The following is a 27,291-nucleotide window of genomic DNA, read 5'->3' on the forward strand; positions in this document are numbered from 1 at the left end:
TATAGCATTTATTTTTTTCTGCCATTTTCACTGTTTTTCGCATTATTGCAAGTTTGTACAAATACAGTTTAAAGGTAATAAAACCATAATTTTGCTTATTAAACGTATTTTATTCAATAAATTTAATGTAATAAAGAATTCACCAGATATGCAACACAAAACCGAATCATTTATCAACATAACTACCATTCCTTGTCATTAACTTAAGCAGTTTGCTATCAACAGATGAAATCAATCTGTTGATTTGAGCAGGTGTTATGGTACTTGCAACTTAAACTATTTTATTCAAGAGGGCGTCTTTTGATGTAAATTGTTGTCTTCCTTCATAAACCCTAACCTCTTCAAAATTGACCTGAAATGCTCAGGGGAACAAGGTGGCCAATTCATGAAAGTTTCGCCCTTGATCCCAAGAAGGAAGTCGTAGCCTTTGCTGCATGCGATGGAGCATTGTCGTGCAAAACAATCAGCTGACGTCGACGAAGTAAGGGCAGGTCGTACAATTAAGGGGACAAATGCTCATCTAAAAACTGTATGTATGCTTGGCTTGTGAGTTTCACACATTAAGTCACTCAATAAGATCACCTATGATTGTATCACCTATGATACCCGCCCAAAAACATTGTATCACCTATGATACCCGCCCAAAAACATGCCGCCGCCTCCTTGTTGGTGACGAACACGATGTGAGATAGCAGCTCTGGTAGGACTCGAAACCTTAGCCCATCCATCTGGACCATAAAGTATGGCTCTAGCTTCATCTGTGAACAGAACGTGTTGGAAGTCTGTTTTCATGTATTTTTCTGCCCACGCAATACGTTTTTTTATTATGAGTTTGGTTTAAGGGAGGTCGGGAAATGAGCTTCACGTTCCTGGTCATTTCATTCAAGACACTGCATCTGGTCTTTCTGGACAGCGGACGAATGGCAACTTTGGCAAAAATAGAGGTGCTGATGCCATTTGATTTGTCTGCGTATTTCCCGCATATTACGAGGGGAAATGCTCCTTCCTCTGCCCTTATCTTTTCGTGATGTGGTGTTGGGCTTCTCTACAAAAGAAACCAAGGTTCTTTTACCACTTCCCAGTTCCTTGGCTAAATCCAGAAGAGTCAGTCCCTCTGTAAGACCTGCTACAATCCTTTGCTTTTCAGTAGCAGTTAAACGTCCTTTCTGGGGCAATTCATAAATCTGCAATTAAGCGAGAAGCAGTGAAAATGGCAACAAAGAAAAAATAAATGCCTATAAGACCGTAAACGACCAAGTTCTCTCTGATTCTCTCTCCTCTGATCTTGAGCACGTGGTACAATGGGGAAAGGAGTGGCTGGTTACTTTTAATGCATCTAAAACCAAACTTCTAAATTTACATCAACAAGGTTCTGATCCCCATCTTGCATCAATTGCAGTGAATGGCTCTTGTCTTGAAGAGGCCTCGTGTTTTGACACGCTTCTGGGCTTTACCTTTTACTCCTAATCTGAAATGGAACGTACATTAAATCTGTTGCCAAGGCCGCTGGAAAAATTGTGAGATCCTTCTATCGATCCAGTAGATATCTCACTACTGATGCAATTCTCTATCTATATAAGAGTCAGGTACGTCCAAGGATGAAGTACTGTTGCCACATTTGGGCAGGAGCTGCTAGAAAGGACTCATCCTGCCTTGATAGAGTTCAAAATAGACTTCGTAGCCTCGTAGGAGATGTCCTTTTCACTTCCCTACAACCTCTATCTCACAGAAGAGATGTTACGAGTTTGTCTGTGCTTTATCGTAATTTTCATGGCAAGTGCTCGAGTGAGCTTCAATCTATGGTTCCCCACGCCAACTTTCACAAGAAACACTCGTCTATCTGAAAACACTATCAACAATTCTCCCCACTCTTTATTTGTGCCTAACCCTAAACGTAGATTCCATGAACAAAGCTTCTTTCTTAGAACTGCACGCCTGTGGAACTGTCTTCCGTTTTCCTGCTTTCCAGCTGACTACAATCTGATTGTCTTCAAGTCTAACGTAAACAAGTTCTTGATAAGCCGTTCCACTTAAGTTAACAAATTTATCGAATTTCTATTACTAACAATTTCTATATTGTTCAATTGACGACTGTACACTCTTAACCCTTATCCTCGAGTGGTCTCTGGGCCTTGATAAGTGGTGATGCCTATGTAAAAAAAACTTTTGAAATATCATGTAGATTTGAAAAATATATTGGTAGGTTATCTTCTGATCTGCAATAAAGCGAGAAACACAGTTCATATATATATATATATATATATATATATATATATATATATATATATATATATATATATATATATATGACAACAAGAGTATGAAATGAAGACACAAAACTATATATTGGTAGATATAGAATGGATCATTTATTGAATAATGGAATAAAAGCAAAATTTGGTGGATAGAAGGGACTCTTTATGCCAGGGCATTTCGAAGCCTAATGCTTTTCATCAGAAGAGTAGAGAAGGTGTTAGGTAGCATGGGGAAGATGCGGCGTCTAGCGTAAGGTTCATTAGGGATGAAAAAGATTAAGAGGAATTATAGAATGTTGGGGGAAGCTTTATTGAATTCTAAATAAATAAAACAGGAGCTTGTTATATATAGTATGATATATAAGATTGTATATGGTCTTTAACATAGTGTTGAGTTTAAGGGGTATATGTTTTAGGGTTAAATTGGGAGTGTATTTTTGCTGCGTGGTAATTTATTTTAACGGTTTGTGGGGTGTCTATTATCTATGGTGTGTTATTTTTGGCAGGTGCAACCTAAACGGCAAATAGCGGCTATAAAATCGCTTATGATTTTTTTTGGGGGGGGGGGCGGCATGCAAGGTTGTAATATTGATTAGGTAATATTCGGCAATATTTGTAAGTTTCTTCTGTCATGATATAGGGAGTATGATTATAAGGGGGCGGTTGGAGGATAGGATGGCAATAACTATGAGTGCGTTTAACTTGATACAAAAGGTTTAAGGATACATAGAGTTGGCAAGGTGGAAGAGTAAGGAGACATTTACTACTTATAATAATAATAATAATAATAATAATAATAATAATAATAATAATAATAATAATAATGATAATAATAATTTTAATTATAATAATAGTAATAATAATAAGAACAAAAATAAAATAAAAAATAAAAATTAAGATAAAAATAAAGATAAAAATAAAAACAAACAATAAAAATAATATTACCGATAGCTGTGATAAAATGTTAATGTTAATGGAATAACAGTGAAAATGAAGATAATGGTAACTGTTATAGTAGCAATGACGGGGATAATAACAGCAATAATAATAATAATAATAATAATAATAATAATAATAATAATAATAATAATAATAATAATAATAATAAAAATAATAATAATAGTAATGATAATAATAATAATAATAATAATAATAATAATAGTAATGATAATAATAATAATAATAATAATAATAATAATAATAATAATAATAATAATAATAATAATAATAGTAATGATAATAACGGTAAAAACAAGGCAATAACAATAATGATAATAATTATAGTAATAACAATACTACTACCACTACCTCCAATATCACCACCACTCCTACTACTAATAATAATGATAATAATGTTAATAATAATTACTAGGGAATGCGTAAAAGAAAGGGATACAGACAAGTGTGTGGGGGGTAGAATAACATGAAATAGGGTTAAGGATTGAGGGGTGAGTGGTCCCATGAAAAAATAAAATAAAGTAAATATACACACATATATATACGCATACACACACACACACACACACACACACACATATATATATATATATATATATATATATATATATATATATATCCATATATACAGATACAGATACTCAAAGAAAATACACACACATAAAAAAAGGTAAGGGGTGGGGGTATATTGAAAGTAGATGTAGATTTAGCCGGGAAAGTGTAAGAGTTCAGGGAACAAAAAAAAACTTTCCTCTTACGCATTAAGGTATATATATATATATATATATATATATATATATATATATATATATATATATATATATATATATATATATATGAAAGTTAAAGAAAACACGGGATTGCGTGATTAAATAATAGTCCCGACCTTTTAATTTTTCAGTCATACCTCCCGAGTGACACCAGGTTTCCCTGAGATTTTGAAATAATCTGTTCTAGATCATTTACTACGGCGTCATCTGATCGTTTCCTCCTCGCTTTACATGAGCCCCAATTTTTCTGGCAGCAAACGTTTTTGACGAGACTGATAATGTCACTAATGAGTATTACTAAATATAAAAGTCCCGTCTAATGACCCCGTTCTCTCTTTTTTATGATCTTTCTTCCTTTTTTTTTTTCTCTTTCAAACAAAGGAACTTGAAGTGTAGAGATGCTTATCAGTTGGCCGTTAATGAATGTAAGTGACACTGCTCCAAGTTCCGGTCGGCTGGGCTGTTTATATGTCTGTTTAAGCAGAATACGAAACTGTTAATAGACGTCTGAAATTAGAACCGGAACCGGTCGAAGACGGGGGGGGGTAAAGGTCGAAGCATCACTCAAGTTTCCATCACTCTGACAATGAGAATGGCCATTGGGTCCTTATTGGTATTTATTTGCTTACTCACGAGAGCAAAATGTGACACAAGGTCGTTTTTAATGTGGGAAAAAAACAGCTCCCCAAAAAGGGGGCCTTCTAGCAGTAGGCAAAAGTAAAAATTGACTTAGTATAGAAGGGTTTCCCGTCCATTGAGTAAGGACAACTTAATTTAAGTGCAACACCAGAACAGATACTACACTCGGATCTCAGTCCGAAGACCAGATCTTATTTTTCCTCCTTTCTACATAGGCAGAATAAGATAAAAGTTTGATCTTTAATGTGGAAAAAATTCAGCTCCCCACGGTGGGACACTCAGAATTTGAAGAGTTTAGAATGGTTACTCCTTCTCTAATTGAAGAAAGAGCACATACTATACTTCAATTTTAGCTCGATATACGAGTGATGGCCAATTGAATCTATTTACTTGCCTTTTCACAAGGGAAGAGTTGATAAAAGCTAGATTTTTATACGGGGAAAATCCAGCTCCCCAAAGCGGGTCACTCTAGATTAGAACAGTCTATAATGATTACTCCTTCCCTGGGTAGAGTAAGACAAAAGCTCAATTTGTAATCTGGAGAAAATCCGGCTCCCCAAAAGATGCACTCGGGAGTGGAACAGTCTAGAATTGTTGGCTCTTCTGGGATTGATGAGATAAAACATACTACACTTCGATCATTGCCTGAAGGGCGAGTAATGGCCATTGTCTCAATTTACTATGTCTCCTTGCCACAAGGGCAGAATTAGGCAAACGTTCGATTTTTAATCTGGAGAAAACTCAACTCTCCGAAATGGGTCAATCTAGATAGGAATAATCGATCTTAGCACAAAAAAAAACAATGGGCATTGACTCTGCACAAAAAGAAAATAGATAGATAGATAGATAGATAGATAGATAGATAGATAGATAGATGATTGCAACGCCTTGTCAGACGAGTGCCACTCTCTCAGACACTTAGCCCAAAATGACTTCTTTTTTGTTTTAGACCTACCGGTGAATTCACACGCTCAAGCAGACATGACACTGAAGACGGACATTGAGATCAATTATTACATGTTTCCAGAATTTCAAGCCTCCACACGTCACAACTTTTCCATCGCCACAGCACCATTTTTATAGACAAATGCATGAGGGAGTATCTATACACAGATGATGTTACAGAGTCTTAGCTTTGTACGACAGCTAAGTCTCTCTCTCGGTTCAAAATGTTGAGATCTAGCAACAAGCAAGAGCAAAATAGCTAGCAACAAGTTAAACTGCAGACCAGCTTAATGCGGATACTGGTCTCCCGCTTTATCGATTTTTTTTAAATCAGAGATTTGCTTCTCCTAGAAAGGTTGCCTTAACCACGGCTTACGGGAGCCCTCTCCACCCCAACACACGCATACATACACATGGTGCTAGTTGGCCGTTGACCCCGAAAAAGGGTTCATTCGCCCTTTGGAAGGTTTTGTTTTTAATCCTTCAGGGAGAGCCACCCTCCTCACCAAATAAGTCTGATGGGGGAACTAGTTTAGTCGCCGGTGACCCGACCATGAGACAGGTAGTACTGGGTTACATGGTACCAGTAGCATATGACATGACCTGACATACATACACACATACATACATACATACATACAGAGAACGACAGATAGATAGATACACACATACATACATACTAGGCCAGATAGATAGATAGATAGATAGATAGATAGATAGATAGATTGATAGATAGATAGATAGATAGATAGATAGATAGATAGATATTATTTCATGTATTCATATAAACTTTTATAAGCAGATTTATTTGATGCATATATTTTTAATATTCAGTTCAATACCTGAGTAGCTCTAATTATTAGATTATTAAAATATACATGGCATTATAGGATCAAATTGCCTCCAAATCGCTTGTCCGTTCGTTTCTTCGCGCTTTTTTCAATAACAATGCCTTGAATTTTTTTAAAATTTTGCACAAACATAAATCATAGCGAAAGGGGGAGTTTGTTAACCTTGTTTGAAGTTTTATGTTCTTCAGATCTACCATCAATTGAACGGGAAATACTCCAACTAATTGCCGGACTAAGTTTCACCTATAGCTAAGGAACATGGATTCATACCTTTCTCGAAAATATTAAAGAACATGATTCTAGAACTTGGCATATTGTCTCAATGCCTACCATATACCAATTAACTCTTATCCCTTTAGTCTTAGGACCTTGAAAACCCATAAAACCTGTGTAGAAAAAAAATTAAACTACACAGAATTGTCCGTATTTCGTTCCCGTAAGGACTCGTCAGTCTGAAATGCGTGTAATTGATCTAATCGGTTGTTTTTATACATACACGTAGAGAGGTCAGTTAAAAGTTTTGCAACAGTTGCATACATACTTGTGAGGTGATTGAAATACTATAATTTGTACTTGTGGTAACTGAAACGCTCAGACGCTTTGCATCGCGTCATTCCGTGTGTGACGATCTGACACTTTACTATTCAACGTGCTACGTCATCTTATTTTAAATATGTTTTACCGTTTCTGGTTGTCGTGAAGCAAACCGAAAATATATTTTGCACTAAAAAGACATGCGCAGTGGATAAAAAATATAGTAACAGGATAGGCCTAAAGGTGTTGACTCTAATCCAAATAGCACTGGGAGGAAGGAGCTTGGCATCAATATGGTTTGTGACGTTTGCTATATAAGCTGAAACATTTGAATGCTTTAGTTTAGATTATAAATGTGACAAACCACACTGGACTGGAAGAACATCGATATATATATATATATATATATATATATATATATATATATATATATATATATATAATGCTTTATATATATATTATATTATTATATATATATATAATGCTTTATATATATATATATAACTTTGCTGTCTTTACAACCTTCGATCTTACTCACCTCGGATTGCGCCATGTTCTCTGAGTTCTTGGATAGCTTAATTCAAGTAGTCGTTCCAATCACGCGCTCTGTCAATACGGTAATTCTGTAACACGACCAAAGCTTTCTTTGGCCTGCAAACTTTACCCAAGAATTTTTCCCTTTTTACCAAAACCAACAGCTGTCCAACAACTGGACCATTATTGAAATGGCTTTTTCACAGTTTACTGGAGTTCTTGTCTTTCCAATTTCTCAAGATTTGCTTTTTCCCTTTGAGAAAGGTTTAATTTATTACTAATCGCCTGAGGCGCCTATACCGATTGAGCGTTCAGGCATTTTTTAGAGAGAGGTTAGAGTATTCTTTCTCTAGGGTGCTGGCTTTTCAATTCCAATTACTGACTCTTGTGTAACATCTTTCCGCTGTGGGAGGGATATAAATGGAACTCTAGTTATGAAAATGATTCTTGAGTTATGAAAATGCCACTTGCTTGCCTAAGGTTACACAGGGCGTGTCTTCTGTCGGTTTCCGGTTTGTATTGTGATGTAGGAAGGATGACTTCAAGTTTCAGGTTATATATCATGATGAGTGGGGTATCCATTTCACAGTTATTAATAAAATAAAGTTGTCGGGTGCGAATTTAGACTCTTCTATATTAATTCATCAAATTTCAGAAAAATATGAAGGGTGGAAATCTATGTTCATATTTCATAAACATCTGTCCTTTAGTTTTTGAATTCGTTGATATATATTTTTTTTAACGAGCGGGGTCTCTCACCTTTTCACCTCTTAAAAATAAATCAAACAGAGTTCATTTAATTCCTTTTTTATATCTACTATCTATATTGTAAAAGATCGACTGAATATATTCTATTGTGTGTGTACATAGTCGATATAGATGCACACATACACATCTATACTTTTCTATAGATTCTTTTATGTGTGTGCGTGTGTGTGTGTGTGTGTGTGTGTGTTTGTGTGTGTAGTCTTAAAGTATCGAACCCGAACTGACCTCAACAGGTTGTAGGCTGTAGATGTATTGAATGCCAGCTCGAGCAGTGTGCTATGGAGTAAAGGCTGTTTCCTATGTACCTGTTTACAATGCCTCCCCACGGGACAGAGTTAGACACCAGGGTCGTTTTTTAACGTGGAGAAAAGGTACAAAAATAAAAAATTGTATCAGTCGTGAAGGACTGCTCCTCCACCAAAAGAGAACAAGTGCAGCATCTGAAGAAAAGATACTACACTTTGATCTTGCTGTTTCCTATGTAGCATGTTATTCTCGCCACGTCGCTGATGGATCCAAAGAAACAAGAAGAATGTTAAGGTTTGGCACCAACGCCGTCGCAGGACCTGGTATACACTATGGCACATAAGAAAAGAAAAATGAAAAATATATATATATATATATTGTATTGTTTTAAAAAAAAAATCCTGATGAAGGCTTTTTAAGCCGAAAATTGAACTTTTAAATAAATAAATATCTGTTTATTTAAAAACACAACTTCGCACGGTATTGTCCTTTCTAACCCTACATTTTAAATTCCTTTGTCCTGTGCTTCTTAAAAGTGGACCTTATTAATACTATTTTTTTTTAATTTTTTGATTTTCCATATAATCTTTTTTGTATCAAAATCAAAAATATTAATAAAAGTTTCATAATTGTTGCCGTCACTATTGCTTTCGATTCGTCCACGAAGTTGTTGGAGTAAAAGTCCGAAGGAGCGAAAATGAGAATTAAAAGTGAAAGCTAAAATATACAGTAAACGGTGATAAGTTAAAATATATAGAGTCGATGAAAAGTCGATTAAAAATTCGAGTATTAAAATCAACAAGTTCGTGGACACCGTTAACAAAGCTCGTCCAATACGAACTACGCAAGACATTTTAGAATATGTATATGATCATTGTATCGTTCTAGTTTTCTGGATGTAAATTCATTGAAATTCCTGTGTTTATCCAAAGGTGCTAGATGAACAAACAGAGCCTAATTATAGGTTGTTTATTTATGTAAACATTATTGGCTACATATCTGCATACATGTTTATTGCATTTCTTTTCAGAAAATCAGTCTCACCAGTCTTATTCTTCTGATGAGGTCTGATGATACTGTTTCTCTGAAAAGAGTCGAAGCACAAACATGTATGCACATATGTAGCCAATAATATTTTTATAAATAAATACACTAATATGTGTGTGTTAAAGTATATGTGCACATGTATATGTATATATTTTCTTAAATATTACGGACAACTATTTTCATATGTTTTTTCTTTTGATCATTATCTTTCGCGTTTCGAGCTGAAACTGGATGATGTACTTGCCGTACTTATACCTAACTTAGTTATCTGCAAGTACGCGGTACACGCCGAGTACGGGAACTACATCAGCCAGTTTTCTCTTGAAACGTGAAAAATAACCAGGAATTGAGCACTTTAATACAAGTGTAAGTAGGAAAAATAATAATCCGGCCCAAAACTGATGATTGTAATACTATAAGATTATTCTATCGTTAATTCATAGCTTTAAGTTTTGTTATAAACTAGCATGAATACCCAGCGTTGCCAGGGTCGACATGAAGTTCGGGTTGGCCACACCTGCTATATTAAGAATATTGAGCAGTTTTTCATTATTATATGTCAACTCCATCGTTACCTCAACAAAAATTTCAAAAATATAAGAATGGATGAAAACACGAAAATGTAACCCCCCCCTGAAAAAAAAGTACGTGACAAACTCTCCACCAGATATTTCGGCAGAACGGATACGAAGAGAAGCTATTCTCCAGATATTGAGCACCTTTTTATGATTATATTCCAGTTTAAGCGAATTTCTTTTATGCTACCTCAGTCTAGAAAGATTTGTTTTACGGTTTGTTGCAACGAAAACAAACTGTAAATAATTCAATTTCAAAAATATCAAAGTAGAATTTGTGTTAAATGAATCTTTATGTTATAAAAATGATGAGTTATGAATTATTGCGTTATTAAAAAAAAATAAATTAGTTAGGATGTCAAAAAAATGCGAAGAAAAAAAACTTTATTAAAAGAATAAAAAATTAGTTACGATGTCAAAAAATGTGAAGAAAAAAAACTTTATTAAAAGAAAAAAATTAGTTACAATGTCAAAAAAATGCGAAGAAAAAAACTGGTAAAAAAACGTAAATGAAAGTTTTTTTGTTTTGTTTTAAATAAAGACTCGTAGTTGAATTGAATTATTTGTTTATTTTAAAATATAAATTCACTGGACGATGACGTTAATTGCGAAATCACGGAAATTGTTTTATTTAAGCTAATTCCAAAAATAATGCTTGAACGATTTTAGTTTTAATATCTGCCGAAAAAGAAAACAACAAAAAATGGAACACCGTTCGTGCCTAAGGGAACTAACTCAAACCGATTTATAAAAAAATCGATGTCGGTAAAAATAAATTAAATGTTACCAGTATAAATCAAATTTAAATAATAAACTTAAATAGAACACTTGAAATAATTCTTTCACTATAAACAATAACTAATATACCGCTATTTTATGAAGTCGATTTTTCCTTAAGGTAATATGCAAATTACGTCATCTATTTAATCTTATATTTTGCAATAATTATAGTATATATAGAAATGAATAATAAGATAAACTAATGGGTTTTTGCATATACTAATCAACTTGTGAACACACAGACAGGAATAAGAATTTATATATAGATAATACTGTATCAGCAGTAATGTATTTGATTAATGGAACGTACTTAAAAGTACATTAGTATCTCGTCCTCTCTTCCGGAAGTTGTTTACTGTAACAATAACCACTTCCGTTTCTCCTCTGACTAAATCTGTTCGCAATTTCCTTGGGAATGTAATCACTGAAACAACAACAATAGATCCAGGTCGTTTAAAAATGGTTCTATCCACACGTCGAGGAAATGGCGCATGCGCGATCAGATTCACATTTAGATGAACTGCTTCATAGAACGGAATCTCCAACTTGCATTCATTAAAAGAGAATATGAAATGTTTTCTTAAACCCGCGGGTGACTTTTAAATTAACCGTGTCCTATAAGTAGGACAACGTTTCCTAAAAATATTGGATTTTGTTAATGCACTTATTTGAATGGGATCGTTTGGTTTTTTTTTTTTTTTTTTTTTTTTTTTGCTGGTTTTTTTTTTAAGTTTTTATGTTTTTTGGCCTTTTGGCTAAGATCAAAGTGTAGTATCTGTTCTTCAGATGCTGCACTTCCATTTCTTGTTCTCTTTCGGTGGAGGAGCAGTCTTTCACGATTGAGACAATTTTTATTTTTGTTCCTTTTCTCCACGTTAAAAAACGACCCTGGTGTCTTACTCTGTTCCGTGGGGAGGCATTGTAAATAGGTACAATAATATTAACAAGCAGCATTAACACTAGCAGGACCCTTGTCCCGGCGTTGACCTGAAATAAATGGGCCCTTATGTATATTCTTGATCCCATCCTGTAACCCCATATCACTATTTATTAATTTATTTAATTCCAAGTTATAGATTTATTGACAGTTTATAGTTTTCATGGTTTATAGTTTTCCCGCGCAAATGCAGACACCTTATTTTTTTAATTTTATTTATTTTCTACTTTAATAACTATTGCAACCATTGTAATGAAAAAAGGTAATCGCTGGCATAAGTCATATTAAATAGAATGATGCTTGTGTTTGATTATTTCGTGACGTTTACCGGAAGCGAGATGTCTTAATAATAACGTTTATATCTGTCATGAGATTTCTGGTGATTAAAATTGTTTAATAAGTGGATTTCAATTATTTTAAATTGTTTTCGTCTCGTGATGCACAATGTGTAATGGAGTGCGTTTGTTTCTACCATAAATAATTAGGTGTTTTCATATCGTAACATAAGGGGCACGCAAATAATCAGAGAGCGTCGCTATTTTTTCTATCAACTGTTTGTGTCTGAAATGGGGCACTTTCAGTTGTAATAAATTCGGTCAACTTAGCTTATACGCGCAGATCGTCATATAATGATTAGGTCACTCTCTGACTGACGTTAAAAGCATTTAAATGTTTAATTTCAACGGTAGCCGAATTATTTAGGTCCTTGCTAATGAAGCCTGACATGTCTTCTGTTGCCGGGGTTCGAATCTCCCGGTTGGCGTAAACCGTGACACCCTGCACTAATGATTCCCGAAAGGTTTGTAGGTATTTAACAATTATTACTGTAAATTATATATATATATATATATATATATATATATATATATATATGTGTGTGTGTGTGTGTGTGTGTGTGTGTGTGTGTGTGTGTGTGTGTGTGTATAAAAGTGAACCTGTCTGTCTGTGTGTCTGTCTGTCTGTCTGTGTACATTTCCCTACGCAATAACTCTGTCAATTTTTAGTCTATAGACTCGAAATTTGAAATACCGGGTACTGAGATTTGGGAAAATCGATGTGACGGGTGTCAGCCAGAAATTTGGCTGTTAAGGGGTCAAATTTCAACGATTTGACCTTTAAGAACTCTACCAAACTCCTCCGACAATTTCGGGCCTAGACACTTGAAATTTTAGATATAGGTTCCTTGAACCTGGATCTAACTTAATAAAGTGATTTGAGCCCGAAACTATAAATTTTAAGGGGTCATAATAGGGGCAAATTTAAAAAAAAATTTACTCTTTTTTTTTTTTTGCTCAGCATACACCTCCAAACACCCGGGCAACGCCGGGCTGAAATGCTAGTATATATATATATATATATATATATATATATATATATATATATATATATATATATATATATATATACGTCCGTCCACCTATCTATACATGTATCTATTTCACTTCTCCTGGCACTGATTGAGTGCTTATAAATACTCATTTCCACTTAAATAACAACCACTTGCTTTCATTCGACTTCATATTGGATAGCTTTTCTTATCACAGTGCTTTGCAACCTGGAAGCAATCATTTTGATAAAACTTACCATAAAGCTGAACCTTCCATAGAAAGATGTTTATCTTTTCTTTTTGTTCATGAGATATGAATTATTTTTCCTTCTTCTGTAAGATCTGAATTATTTAAACAGGAGAAAGTAATAAGTTGATTAGCATAGTGTCTTATTCACATCAAAAGCTGAAATATAAAAATAGAATTGCCCTCAGCTCAGTACAAAACAAAATTCAACAATTAGAGAAATAAAGTAGATAAGTAAATTGTAGAAACATTGAACGAGATGTTGCATCCCTCTGCCTGTTCTACAAATACTTTAATGGTGAATGCTCTGACGAACTGCAAACACTTGTACCTCCCCGACGTAACTACCCCCGACAAACCCGACAAGCTACTAAGTCTCATCCCTTTACAGTAGAGATCCCTAGGTGCAAGAAAGCCTTTTACTCCAATAGTTTCTTCCCCAGAACTGCGGGTCTTTGGAACTCCCTTCTGGGATTCTGCTTTCCCAACTGCAACGATATGCAGAAGTTCAAGAGTAATGTCAACAAACATCTTTCTACTCATCTCCCTTCATAATGACCCCGCTAATTAAGTCCCTGATAGTAGCCTCCTGCTTCAACGTGGCACTGTGCCTTGTTTGGGGTGAAAATTGAATAAAAAATTTTTTTAAAAAAAGTCTTAGCAATAACTTTATTGATGAAACAATGTTTAAGAATTTAAGTGACACCTATAACACGCATCTTAAAAAAATCGTGTGTACTTTGACGCTGAAAGTAAATCTAATGAGCAATATACCAAAACTGTAAAAGATTGCGTATGGGCGAGCTTGAGAGAATCAGCAGCAGCCGATGGATAGCTGGCTAGCCAAAGTATTAGCAGCAGCAGTTAAAGCATGTATGCAAATTAGCAAGTGTGCGCGAGCTTGCGTCACAAGAAAAGGAGAGTAAAATACACTACGTGGTCGAAGAAGAGAAGAAAGTAGCAAGCCGTGGCAAATTTTTTTTTTTTTTTACACAGTGATCACCACTTATCAAGGCCCGGAAGCAACTCAGGGATAAGGGTTATTGCAAGTACATTACGTTAGTGTGGAGATTTGATGAAGTGTTTAATTAAGGGGGCGGTTCATTAGGAATTTGTTAACATTGGACTTGAAGACATCCAAGTTGTAGTCCGGAGGGAAGCAGGCAGACGGAACAGAGTTCCACAGGCGTGCAGTTCTAAGAAAGAAGCTTTGTTCATGGAATCCACGTTTTGATTTAGGCACAGATATAGAGTGGGGGAAATTTTTCACAGTGGATTCAGCTAGACGAGTGTTTTTCGTGAAAGATTGATGAGGGGGGACCAGAGATTGGAGTTCAGACGAGCACCTGCCATGGAAATAACGATAAAACAAGGATAGGCTCGCAACGTCTCTTCTGTGGGAGAGAGGTTGCAGGGTAGAGAAAAGGGCATCCCCCACTAAGCCACGAAGTCTATTTTGTACTCTGTCAAGGCAGGATAGGCTGTTTTTAGCAGCTCCTGCCCAGATATGGCAACAGTATTCCATCCTTGGACGTACTTGGCTTTTATATAGATAGAGAATTGCATCAGTAGTGAGATATCTTCTGGAGCGGTAGAAGGATCCCACCATCTTTCCAGCGACCTTGGCAACAGACTTGATGTACGTGTTCCATTTCAGATCAGGAGTAAAGGTCAAACCCAGAAGCTTGTCAAAACACGGGGCCTCACCCAGACGAGAGCCATCCATCACAATTGATGCCAACTGGGGATCAGAGCGTTGATGATGTAAGGATAGGAGTTTGGTTTTGGATGCATTAAAGGTAACCAGCCACATCTTCCCCCACTGAACCACGCGCTCGAGATCAGAGGAGAGAGAACTTTGTCATTTACAGCCTTTGATGTGTTGCCGTAGATGGTCGTGTCATCAGCATAGATGTCAACGAATGATTTAAGTATGTGCAAATGGACGTGTAAAGACGAGGATGAGAAAAATTTGATAGTGACAGCGTCAGATAGTGAGAGCAGATACTTTTAAAAAGCACATGCGAAAAGACTTAGGAAATATAATGAAATGCGTTGCTTTGGAAGAACCACGAATAAATCCTTTGCATTTGGACTTTAAAAAAAGGTTTTCGAGTCGGATTTTTTTTATTTTTTTCCTGCTTTATTTGTTTGTTCCTTTGTGTTGGTACCAGACAGCGTGTGGGTCCGAGATGTTTGAAGTGTAACGACACAGAAAAAGTAACAACAACGTTACAAAACTAATGAATGTTTGGTTGTTTTGTTTCACGTTCTCTATATCTTCAAATAAATAATTGACACCCAAAAATCGCTTTCCACTATTTTTCCGGGGGGGGGGGATTAGTAGTTATTAGTGAGTGTTTTAAAAGAAATATAAATTGCTGCGATGGTTTTTATATGGAGGGGTTCGACCTGACTAGCTGATTTATCTGATCGAGCCTACCCCAAATCTAGTTCAAATTTAAGCCAAAGGAGAATGTTTCAGTGCGCATATCCATTTCCAGGTTTACAGAGTGCTTAGCAACCAGAATTCCGTCATTAAGCATCACGAGTTGCCAATCACGGCAAACTGTTGGCCTCATTTGTGGCAAATTAGGGGATAAAAAACTCTAATCATTAACGTCTATTGCCCGGGTTTTTATTTGCATCACAACCACACCATGATTAACAATCCTATTTCAACTTTTTTGTCTTTCTGAGAAAACAATTTTCTCCTCGTTGTCTTTGTACTAAACCCTCTATAACTTTTGTTCTGTTGATGAACTTAATTCCAGTTTTGTTTTGGTTTTGTGTAGTTTTGCCTCTTTTTTTAAATTCTTGATTTGCACTTTGGGGGGGGGAGACGTCGACAATATTTCGACAACTTTTCTATGCTTTACCTTCTCACCTAAGTGGTTAGTTTATTTATTTATTTATTTATTTATTTTGCAATTTCACCCCAAACAAGGCACATTGCCACTTTGCTGTAAGGGGCTACTATCAGGGACATAAGCTACAGGAGTACTATGTGGGGAGTTGGGCAGCAAGATGTCGGTTCACGTTACACTTGAACTTCTGCATGTCAGTACAGTTGGGGAAGCAGGAACCTGGAAGGGAATTCCAAAGTCTAGCAGTTCTGAGGAAGAAACTACTGGAATAGAAGGCTTTCTTACATCTAGGGATCTCCACTGTGAAGGGGTGGGATTTTGCTGCTTGTCGGGTTTGTCGAGGGTACTTACGTCGAGGTGACACAAGTGCTTGCAGTTCGTCAGAGCATTCACCATTGAAATCCTTGTAGAACAGGCAGAGGGATGCTACATTACGTCGATGGGACAGAGGCTGAAGCTTAGATGACAGTTCAGGACTTATCAGGTTTACTGCTAATCTTATGACTCACCCGATATTTTTGACGATCATACTGCACGTATGTGCGCTGGTTTTACAATCCTCGTCTTCCTGACCTTGTGTCACATTTCATGATGGAAGGGAGATAAATATGTACTATCTTATCTAATGTTTTTTTGTTTTTATCTTTGCGGTTCTCGGCTATTTATTTAAGGTTGGTCAAACATAACTTTGCTTAACTTCCGCAATCAAGTGAGGTTGGTTGTTAAGCGATATTTACGCTCGTTGGTCTTTTCGCTGGAAAGTTACAATGAAACGCACAGAAGCGTACAAAAGGTGACATTATGCTGTAACTCAGCAAATCGCTTCAAACTATTCAGGCACAAAACAGAAACACATGTTCACGGTAGACGTGTTTAACAGACAATTGCTTTGATCAAGAAATGTTTGATACTCTGGTTTTTGGATTTTTTGCGGGAAAAGGGTCGACTAAAATTAATGAACAACATACGAAGAACGAACACATCATATCCACAAAAGCCAGATAATAAACACGAGGCTCGGTTATTAGCAACTAGTCTGGGTGGCCGGCGTTGTCCGGGTGTTTGGAGATATCTGTTGAGCAAAAAAAAAAGGTTGTAGTAATTAGGCAGGCTCAAAGCCGTGGCGCGAAGGCGGAAAAGAAAGTGGAGGCGTGTATAAGGGTTTTCGTTGAGCAAAAAAAGAAAAAGGAAAATTGCGAGCGCAAAAAAAAGTGGTAGTAGACAAGCAAGCTCGAAGGAGGAAAGAAAGTGGAAAAAATGTGACGCATAAGCTGTTGCGCCCATCACCAAACCGGAAGTGATGTAGGTTTAAATTAAGGCTAGTCAATCAAAAAGAGTGATGACTTTCGAAAATATCGGCGAAAAAAGCGACCCCTACCTGTAGAAAAGTACCCAGTTGAGGGTGAAGGAATTAATGTTCTTTGCCAATTTTTCGATATTTGTCGTCTGAAGGGTCGAGCTTCAAAATGATACCAATCTCGTGAAAATTCATCGCTTCTGTCGAAAGTTTGTTGCGAGACATGATGGTGATGATTGTAACGTCTTGTCAGACGAGTGCCACTCCCTCAGACATTTAAAATCCATGAGCCCAAATGTCTGAGGGAGTATCTATACAAATATGATGTTACAGAGTCTTAGCTTTGTACGACAGCTAAGTCTCTCTCTCGGTTCATACATACATACATACATACATACATTTAAACAGACAGATGAGATTTACATTATAGATGTAGTATAGGCATAAGAGTAAGGATAGCTAACAAAGCAAAAAATGGTGTGAAGAAATAAATTTACAACAAATGAATGTGACTAAAGGTAAGCTAACTTAATATTCTACTTACTTGGATAAATTATTTGTGTGTTAACTTATTTTAAAGTGTTTTAATTACAAATGAAGGTAATGTAAAGACTGTCGAGTTGGAACGAAAAAAAAATATGGTGGACAAATTCAAATAATCGCCTCCAAATCAAAATACTGGCAGAACATTTCATGTTCACATATTTGGTGACATTCATTGAAGGTGTTTTTACTCTAGAAAATCAATGGCATTAGTTTAAACACCCTTAAACTTACGATCTTAAAATCCCTACATTTTTTTTAGAAAATATGAATGGAAGATTGCGTAATTCGTTTTTGTATCTGGAGAAGGGGGTAGAAAAGGTGATATAATGCTGATAGTGTCTCGTCTTTTGATTAGTAGCAAAGTGTAGTATCTGTTCTGATATTACACTTCATTTTTTCTTTCTTCGGTCAATGAAAAAGAAATCTTTCTAAGCTGGAGTATTTTTAAAAATTTTTGTTCCAACTTAGAGTGACTCTTTTAAGGGAGCTAGGTTTTACAACCATCCTTGTGTCTAAGTTTGCCCTCGTGGGGAGGCAAATAAATCGGAACTGTAGCATCGGTAAATCGATTTCAAAATCTCTTTTCAACTCTTGCTTTTTTTTTTCTATCATATTTTTCTCATTTATTTATTCCTTTTTCAACCCCACATTTTTTCATTTGCTTCTTGACGTTCCTCGATTTGTTACGTGTTCCTTTCTAACGATTGTGTTAGCGTTAATTAAAAATACTCACATCTCATAGTATCTATATCTCTATAAAGCTACCACCTGTCCATGCATGAGATATTGTTGCCAGGGCATCAACCATTAGTCTTCCTCTCTATTGGATACGATCCAGACAAGTCTCCAAATTTATATGTCCAGAACTATCGAGCAAGCCACAACCTCTGTCTCATCGCCACAACGCTGTGCTTGCTTTTGTGCTTATTTTTAGAAGTATTTTAAAGGTATGTGTTCTGATAAATTTGTAGAACTGATGCCCCTCGACTTAAATACCTCCGACATGAATACCCTCAACATAAATATCCCCGACATAAATACCCCCGAATAAATACTTTTGGCATAAATATCCCCGACAAAAATACCGCGATATAAATACCCCGACATAAATACTCCCGACATAAATACTCCCGACATAAATACCCCCGATATAAATACCCCTCACATAAATATCTCCGACATAAATACCCCGACAAAATCCCACCCTTTTACTGTAATGATTTCTCAATGACAGAGACTTTTCTATTCTAAAAATTGCTTCCTCGCCATGCTAGACTCTGAAATTCCCTTACCCTAACCCTAACCCTGTACTGGATCTACTGTACTAGCATGCAGAAATTTAAATCTAATACGAAAAGGTATGTTGCTGCTCAACTCCCTACACAATCTCGCTGCAGATATGTGCCCTAATACTACCATTTTACGTTTTAGTGGTAATATGCCTTGTTTGGGTGAAGAAGGGTCAAAACAAGAACTAATTCAATACTTTTTTATGTTTATGTTTATTTTTTTTCTTTTCGTGTATTGCTATATAAATCTGACAAAATCATAAAACGTGCTTTGCGTGATACTGATATAGATGTAGACGGAGGGTCACCACATTTGACCGCGACAATTATGTCATTAGATCTAGAACATTTCATATCTCTGCGGATATGGAAACGAACATTCATTAGAGGCCGCTTTATTTATTTGCTTCTTTGCATGCCTAGCGATATATCCAGTGCAGATGATAGAGGTGACACGGAATTTGAACACTTGCTTTCCCTGATCATAAATTTCCCATACTCGAACGTGAATATTGTTGTTTTTTTTCCTTCACCTACGTCCGATCCGCCGATTTTTTTTTTTTTTTTTCAATTTTCACCCCAAACAAGCCACGGTGCCACTTTGAAGTTGGGGGCTACTATCGGGGACATAAGTTGCAGGGGTATTATGAGTAGGAACATTTCTAATATGGTGGACAAGGCTCGTCGACCAAAAACTTTTACTGACGTAATATCGTATCGGTGTGTCAAGGTGATTATGCCATTAGATCACCGAAGTTAAGCATTGTTTAGCTTTGTCCATACTAAAATGGGTGACCAGTTAGCATATCAGGTGATGTATGTGCTCTTTGCTTATCTTTGCATTAATGCCGGTAACCCTACATTTTCTTTTGTCATTTGAATTACGCTGTGTCGACTAAGGAGGAAAGTGTATACAGATTGTGCAACCTTAGCTTCACAATTCAACGCGTGTTGGCCATCATGCCTTCAGGATAATGCGATGACCCTTGCGGTTACGATGGAAGGACATCATATTGTTTGTAAATCGTGAGAACCAAAAGAACCAAAAAAATTTTAATGAAATTAAATAGGAGTTAATTTGTCTAGGTATTACGAAACACATGAATAAAATAACAGCAATGTTTTCTAAGTTTTATATATATATATATATATATATATATATATATATATACTTGTTTATTGTTATATAAACATGGTCACATCCTGCTGCTACAAATAGTCACTTGTTTCAATCAAACAACAGATATCATCAGGCAGCGACTTGACTATTCAAAAGTTCAATGAATAATCATAATAAGTTTATTCATTGAACTTTTGAATAGTCAAGTCGCTGCCTGATGATATCTGTTGTTTGATTGAAACAAGTGGCTATTTGTAGCAGCAGGATGTAACCATGTTTATATAACAATAAACAAGTATTATCAGCTCTTTTTATTGAGCACTATCTAACAACCTCGTTGAATTCATTGGTCCATTACTTTTAAATAAAAACCCCGCGTATATATATATATATATATATATATATATATATATATATATATATATATATATATATATATATATATATATATTATATATGGCTGTGGAAATCTTTTTACCCGAATACGATGTCCAGCATGTTAAAAATATACCATTTGTTGTAAAAATCTAATGGATAAACATCTAAAGACGTTGGTGAGGACAGGATATTTTTACGGAAACATAAATCGTAAAATTGCCACTCATTAAAGAAACAGCTGTAATGGAAAAATCCAGGAAATAAACGAAGGTTATAAAAAAGAAAACGTGAGTCTTTGAATTTCCAACAAAACTTTGCACTATATATATATATATATATATATATATATATATATATATATATAACTACTTCATTTACCCACATAAAATTAATATACGAAAGTATAGATTTATGCGTAAACTGTAAGTATTTACTTCAAAAATGCTCAATACGTAGGTAAAGCTAGTTAGTAATTTATAAAATATATATGACGATTAAGCTACACTGAATATTCCACGTTTCATCCACTCTAGGATTCCTCAGGCTTATGCGCATTAGCCTGATGAATCCTAGAGTGGATGAAACGCTGAATATGTTCAGGGTATATATGTTACATGATAAGGGCTGTCCTCTTTTCATGTAAGTATAAAAATAGAGAGATTTAGTTAAAATGGAAATGAAATAGCATAGGCGAAATTCGAACCTCGTAATTTAGGTTTAGAAATAGATTACGTCTGAGAATTAGAAAATGGAATATAAAACAAACGATTTGTTTAGAATAGAGATAAAATAGTTTCAAAAAAAGAATGTGCACTGTCAATTTTGTTATGAAAATTCAATTGAAAGAATGCAGCTACAAGATAATTTATTAAACATGTTTTTAACATATTGGAAATATAGGTTACTGAGAATATAGGTTAAAATTTCTTTTGTAAAAAAAGGAAAAGTTTTGGACACGCATGTCCAGAACACGTGAAAGAAGAGACATGTTTTAACATGTGTATGGCGTCATGGAAAAATGGGGAGTTCTAGATATAGATAGAAAAACTTTAGAGTTAAGCAGTGAGAAGCAGGGGGAGAGACGGAGAGGGAGTTTGAGAACGACAGACGATAGTCTGCAGTTTGGAATTCGAACGTCTAGAAGCGAGACGGTCACTTTGAAACTTAATATGTGAAGCTTTGTATTCTTGATGAGAAAACCACGGCCGGTCGTGAGAAGAAATAAACCCATCATGTGTTTGTATAAACGTCGTCTTTGTGTTGTGATTCTACATCTCATATCTACACTAAGACTGTCTGAACACTGTCTCCTCACTCTAAGAGCTTTTACACTTCAAGCATGAGCAATTTTTGATATATATGAATCGAGTCATAACATGAACAAGCTCTCTTACCGAACATCTCTCTCAACAACATCTCTCTCTCTCTCTCTCTCTCTCTCTCTCTCTCTCTCTCTCTCTCTAAGTATCACTTTAATAAGACTCTTTTAAGTAAAACAACATCCCTCAACAACAAACTTTTAATAAGACTTAACAACGAACAATAATAATAATAATAATAATAATAATAATAATGAAACCTATATGTAACAAATACGAATTGGTGCCCGTGGGCCAGTTTGCATCAGCGATGCAAAACCGGACCTGGGGTATATATGATAAATACAATTTGGAGCCGTAGCGACCTGACCACCCAGCAAGGGTGAGTTTAAAAAAAAAACTTCGGTTACCACGGAAAAATAAAAAAAAGAAACACAACGTTTTAAAAGGGTCCAAGATAATTAAAAAAATAAATAAATAAATAATACCACGGAAGAAAAAACATCACACGATCACAGAAATGCGAACAAAAAAAAAAATTTTGAACACACACGCACACAGAAAACTAAAGTTTACAAGAAAATATTAAAAAAGAAAAAAAAGGCCGATATGCCGTAATGAATGTTAAAGAGATACGGTCAGTTAAAAAAAAACGAATATTTAATTCATAAATAAAATAAAAACACAGCCGCACACAAATAATATATATATATATATATATATATATATATATATATATATATATATATATATATATATATATATATATATATATATACTTAGATATATGGTTGAGAATATTATTGGGACTATGCTGTCAAGATAACCACGATTTTAGACATATTCATATCTAAGTGGGGACTAATATGTCACTATCATACATATAAAAGATACTATATAAATCAACTAAAATGAAATAGCATATAAAAACAATCATATTCCTTATTTAACTAAATGATAAATAATTAGTTTTAAAATATATATATATATATATATATATATATATATATATATATATAATGAAAATTACAATTGAATTTACCAAAATGATCCAAGATGGTAAAATTAAAGTAAATTATAAATATTATAGAATTAATATTTACTAGCAGGACCCGTGGAAATTCCACGGTAGTTAAAATCTTTTAAAACACATCAGTAAGAAATTCCTTATAAAAATGAACGTATGGAAGCAAGTAGAACAAACAAAGAACTTTAGTTTAAACTTTTATTGAAGGTCAATGCGATCGTAACTGATGCTGTTGATATTGTCAGTAAGTGCTGGTGATGATTGAGGCGGTGACAGGGACGTCGATCAGCTGCTTGGAGTGAGAATAGTGGTCAGTCAGCAGGTTCTTGGGAGTCAGATTGTAAATTTAAAAAACTGTATGACATTGCTGACATCGATTTGTGCAAGTTCTGATGACCCCAAGTTATTTAATATTTCAGGACTTTTGGATTACATGTGTAAGTAATGAATAGGTCACAGAAAACTGCCATTGCATCTTGATAAAGCTGTTGTAGATTCCTAGGATTTCCTGTAAGTGTAGATGGTAGAATAACTGGTACACCAGAATAACCATCTTCATTCCTTGCTAAATGATCCATTAAGCCAGAATATTGAGCAGCTCTTAGTTGACTTTGATGGCTTTTAATGAAGTTAAATAAGCAACTGTCAACTTTTACATATGCGATAGACGTTTCTATTTATTTTGAATTTTATTCAATGAAGATTTGGAAATTCACAAATATATTTTAAGTCGAATTATTGATATAGATTTCAATTAATGCATCACCACTTCCTGATAATATAAATAGAACACTTTTAATTTTCTGTACAAAAGTTTTTTCCATAAAAACATTGTAATCTGTTATAATATTCACTCTTGTGTATTACATGCATAGAAAATGAAGTGTTTCTGTAAATCTTACGAAGTACAGTTAACTTTTGATTTTTCGATAATCAAAATGATGTGAGGTAGTTTATACCTATCAAATTTATTGTCAATGTTATATAGTTAAGTAAGCTGGCTAATTGGCTATAAAGTAAGTTATTCCGAACTTTGATGTAACATTTTAATTTAAAAAAAAAGCTTAACATTTTCTTGTATCTTTTTATTTTTTATATTAAGAAAAATGTAAGCATCATGCTGAAATAATAAAATGCCATTCTTAATAAGGGGAGAGGGTTTGACTATTCTAAACCTTCACCTAAATAACGATTTAACGAAAGAAATGTTTGAAATATTTTTGTATCTTTTTTTATAATTTTTGTTAAATAAGAAAAATCAATAAATTTTGATAGCACTATTGTAAGAATAATGCTGAAAGCTATTCTTAATATGAGGAGGGGGTTAACTATTCTGAAACTTCACCTAACAATGTAAAAAAAAATAAGGGAAAAATATATGTATGAACAATAAATATTTCTTCAGTTAAATAAAATATACTGTAAATCTTTAAATAAGGAATAAATATTTATTTAAACCATAATTATTGAAACAAAGTATTTTACTGCATAAAAAACGGTTATGGGGAGAAAGGTTAACTATTTTGAACCTTCACCTAAATAGCGATTTAATGAAAAAAAATTTAATGGTCTTGTATCTTTTTTTATAATTTGTTTTAAAATAAGAAAAAAAACGGTAAATATCCAGATACGCTACTACAGAACACCGACCACTCTAATTTGTTTTTTTTTTATAGGTAAATTTGCCCCAAGTTTGACCTCAATTACCTATAAAAAAACAAATTAGAGTGGTCGGTGTTCTGTAGTAGCGTATCTGGATATTTACCAAAAAAAACTTTGATACCTATTGTAAGAATCATGCTGAAAGCCATTCTTAATATGGGGAGGGGGGTTAACTATTCTGAAACTTCACCTATCAATGTAATAAAAATAATGGAAAAATTCTTCAGTTAAATAAAATATACTGAAAATGTTTAAATAGGAAATAAATATTTCTTTAAATAAATTAAATCGTAAGTAATGAAACACTGTTTTCTTTCATATTAATAAAAAAAATTGGTGTGTCCATTTTTTTTATAGTATTTAAATATGTATACCCTGTCGGTGGGCATTAGAAGATGAATGCCTGTAAAAGAAGCTAAATAAAACGAACAAAACATAAGTAATAACTATGTAAACAACGTGAAGCTGTATAAATGTTACAAAATTACTCGATTCGGCATTAAATAACACGAAAAAGGATTGATATGCCGTAAAACAAAAACAAAACAGAACAAGACGTAAAATATGTTTTGACTCTGTATTTGCAAATGGTGACTTTGGTGATTTATTTAATAAAGTCATTCTTGACTTTTGTAACATGTATTTCTAAACATATTTTTTTGTTGTGTAAATAAAAAGTAAATAAAAAAAACATAAAGTGGCACAGTAAAAAAAAACGAACTGTTAGCGTTAAATGTAAAAAATATATTTATTACTGAATAAAATAGAATAAGCGTTCCTACAATAATAAACAGAAGACATCGTTAAAAATGTAAGTAAAATACTATACTATTTAAACTGTGGAACGATACCTTCTATGCATAATTGCCTTTAAAATAATACGGAACCATAAATAGACAGTTATTATTATTTTTTTTTTTTTTTGATCGGGAACTTTTGGGAAATAAAAGGTCTAATGATTTTTAACTGATAAAGATTGAACAATAAAGGGAGATAATTCACATTAATTAATGTTTGCGATGATGATGACGCGTTTCATTAATTAATGTTTGCGATGATGATGACGTGACACCGTACGGACAAGCAAATTAATATATAGATAAAATTATCTCAGCCAGATATAAAAGCTCGATAATACCAAATAGGAAATAGAGCTTATAATATGAACAAACAGTTAATGAAATATGTTAAAAAAACACTTTGAATTGAGTTAAAAACATATTTAATCTGAAAAGGAAACACTAGATAAATGGATAGTGTTTTTTAACATATTTTATTAAGTGTTTGCTCATATATATATATATATATATATATATATATATATATATATATATATATGCTGTTTCGCTGTTTCACAACTTATCAATGCGGCTAGACAAGTAACTACCTCCAACCAGGATATATATATATATATATATATATATATATATATATATATATATATATATATATATATATATATATATATATATATATATAGTGGTACCTCAGTACTCGACCATAATTCGTTCCAGATGTTTGTTCGAACACCGAAATGTTCGACAACCGATACGATATTTCCCTTTTAAATTAACTGAAATAGAATTAATTGCTCACAGAGTTAAAAAGTCCCTTTTCATCTGTAAACTTTGAGGATTTTATACATTTAATGGTAAAAGAATTATTTCTTCTTTGTGTTCAAATAGTCGGTTTAGCTTCGTGTAAAAACTTTAGAAGCAAAGTTTTGGGGATTTTTTTTTTTTTTTCGCGCAATTAATTACCGTCCTCCCGAGATACGCCCGCTTCGTTCGTTGCATTGAAGTCTACTGACCGGTTTTTACTTTTTGGACATCTCAAAGTTCTTTGTCGTCCCACGCAAAAAAAAAGGGGTCGACCAATCGGATTGTGTGGTTCTGGTGCCACGCTGGTGTACTAAAAATAACTCCGACTGTTGAAGAGGTTGCGATGACGTTGTTCTAAATATAACTCTCGTCGCAAAAGTTCAGACTCGCGTGAAGACGTCGTCGGAGTGAGGTTGGTTCGTCACACTACACTTAAAAAATACCACGACCAAAATGAAATACAATGTTCTATTGAGGCACACGACCGTTTGTTTATATTCAAAGCGAAGCCGTCATTCATTCGAGGCAAGGAAATCTGCAACTTTTGGTTCGAACACAAAATTGTTCATCGAACAATTTTGTGTTCGAACCAAAAGTTGCAGATTGCACCGAAACGTTCAATAAGCAAAGTATCACTATATATATATATACATATATATATATATATATGTGTGTGTGTGTGTGTGTGTGTGTGTGTATTAAATATAATATAATTTATATATATATATATATATAAGTGGGGTGGCAGCAGTTTTTGCCCCCCCTGCCGCATA

The 27,291-nt window shown here is 34.3% G+C and overlaps 1 protein-coding gene and 1 pseudogene across 1 annotated transcript in view; both read left to right on the forward strand.

Moving 5' to 3' along the window:
- Positions 1-27,291, forward strand: part of LOC145293305 (uncharacterized) — a 535,198-nt gene that overhangs the window by 348,081 nt on the left and 159,826 nt on the right. The gene's annotated exons all lie outside the window — the stretch shown is intronic.
- On the forward strand, positions 11,637-11,857 carry LOC145293528 (U2 spliceosomal RNA; annotated as a pseudogene).

The sequence above is a fragment of the Euprymna scolopes genome, chromosome 14 (assembly GCF_053919585.1).
Source record: "Euprymna scolopes isolate OS-2025 chromosome 14, ASM5391958v1, whole genome shotgun sequence".
Lineage (NCBI taxonomy): Eukaryota > Metazoa > Mollusca > Cephalopoda > Sepiida > Sepiolidae > Euprymna > Euprymna scolopes.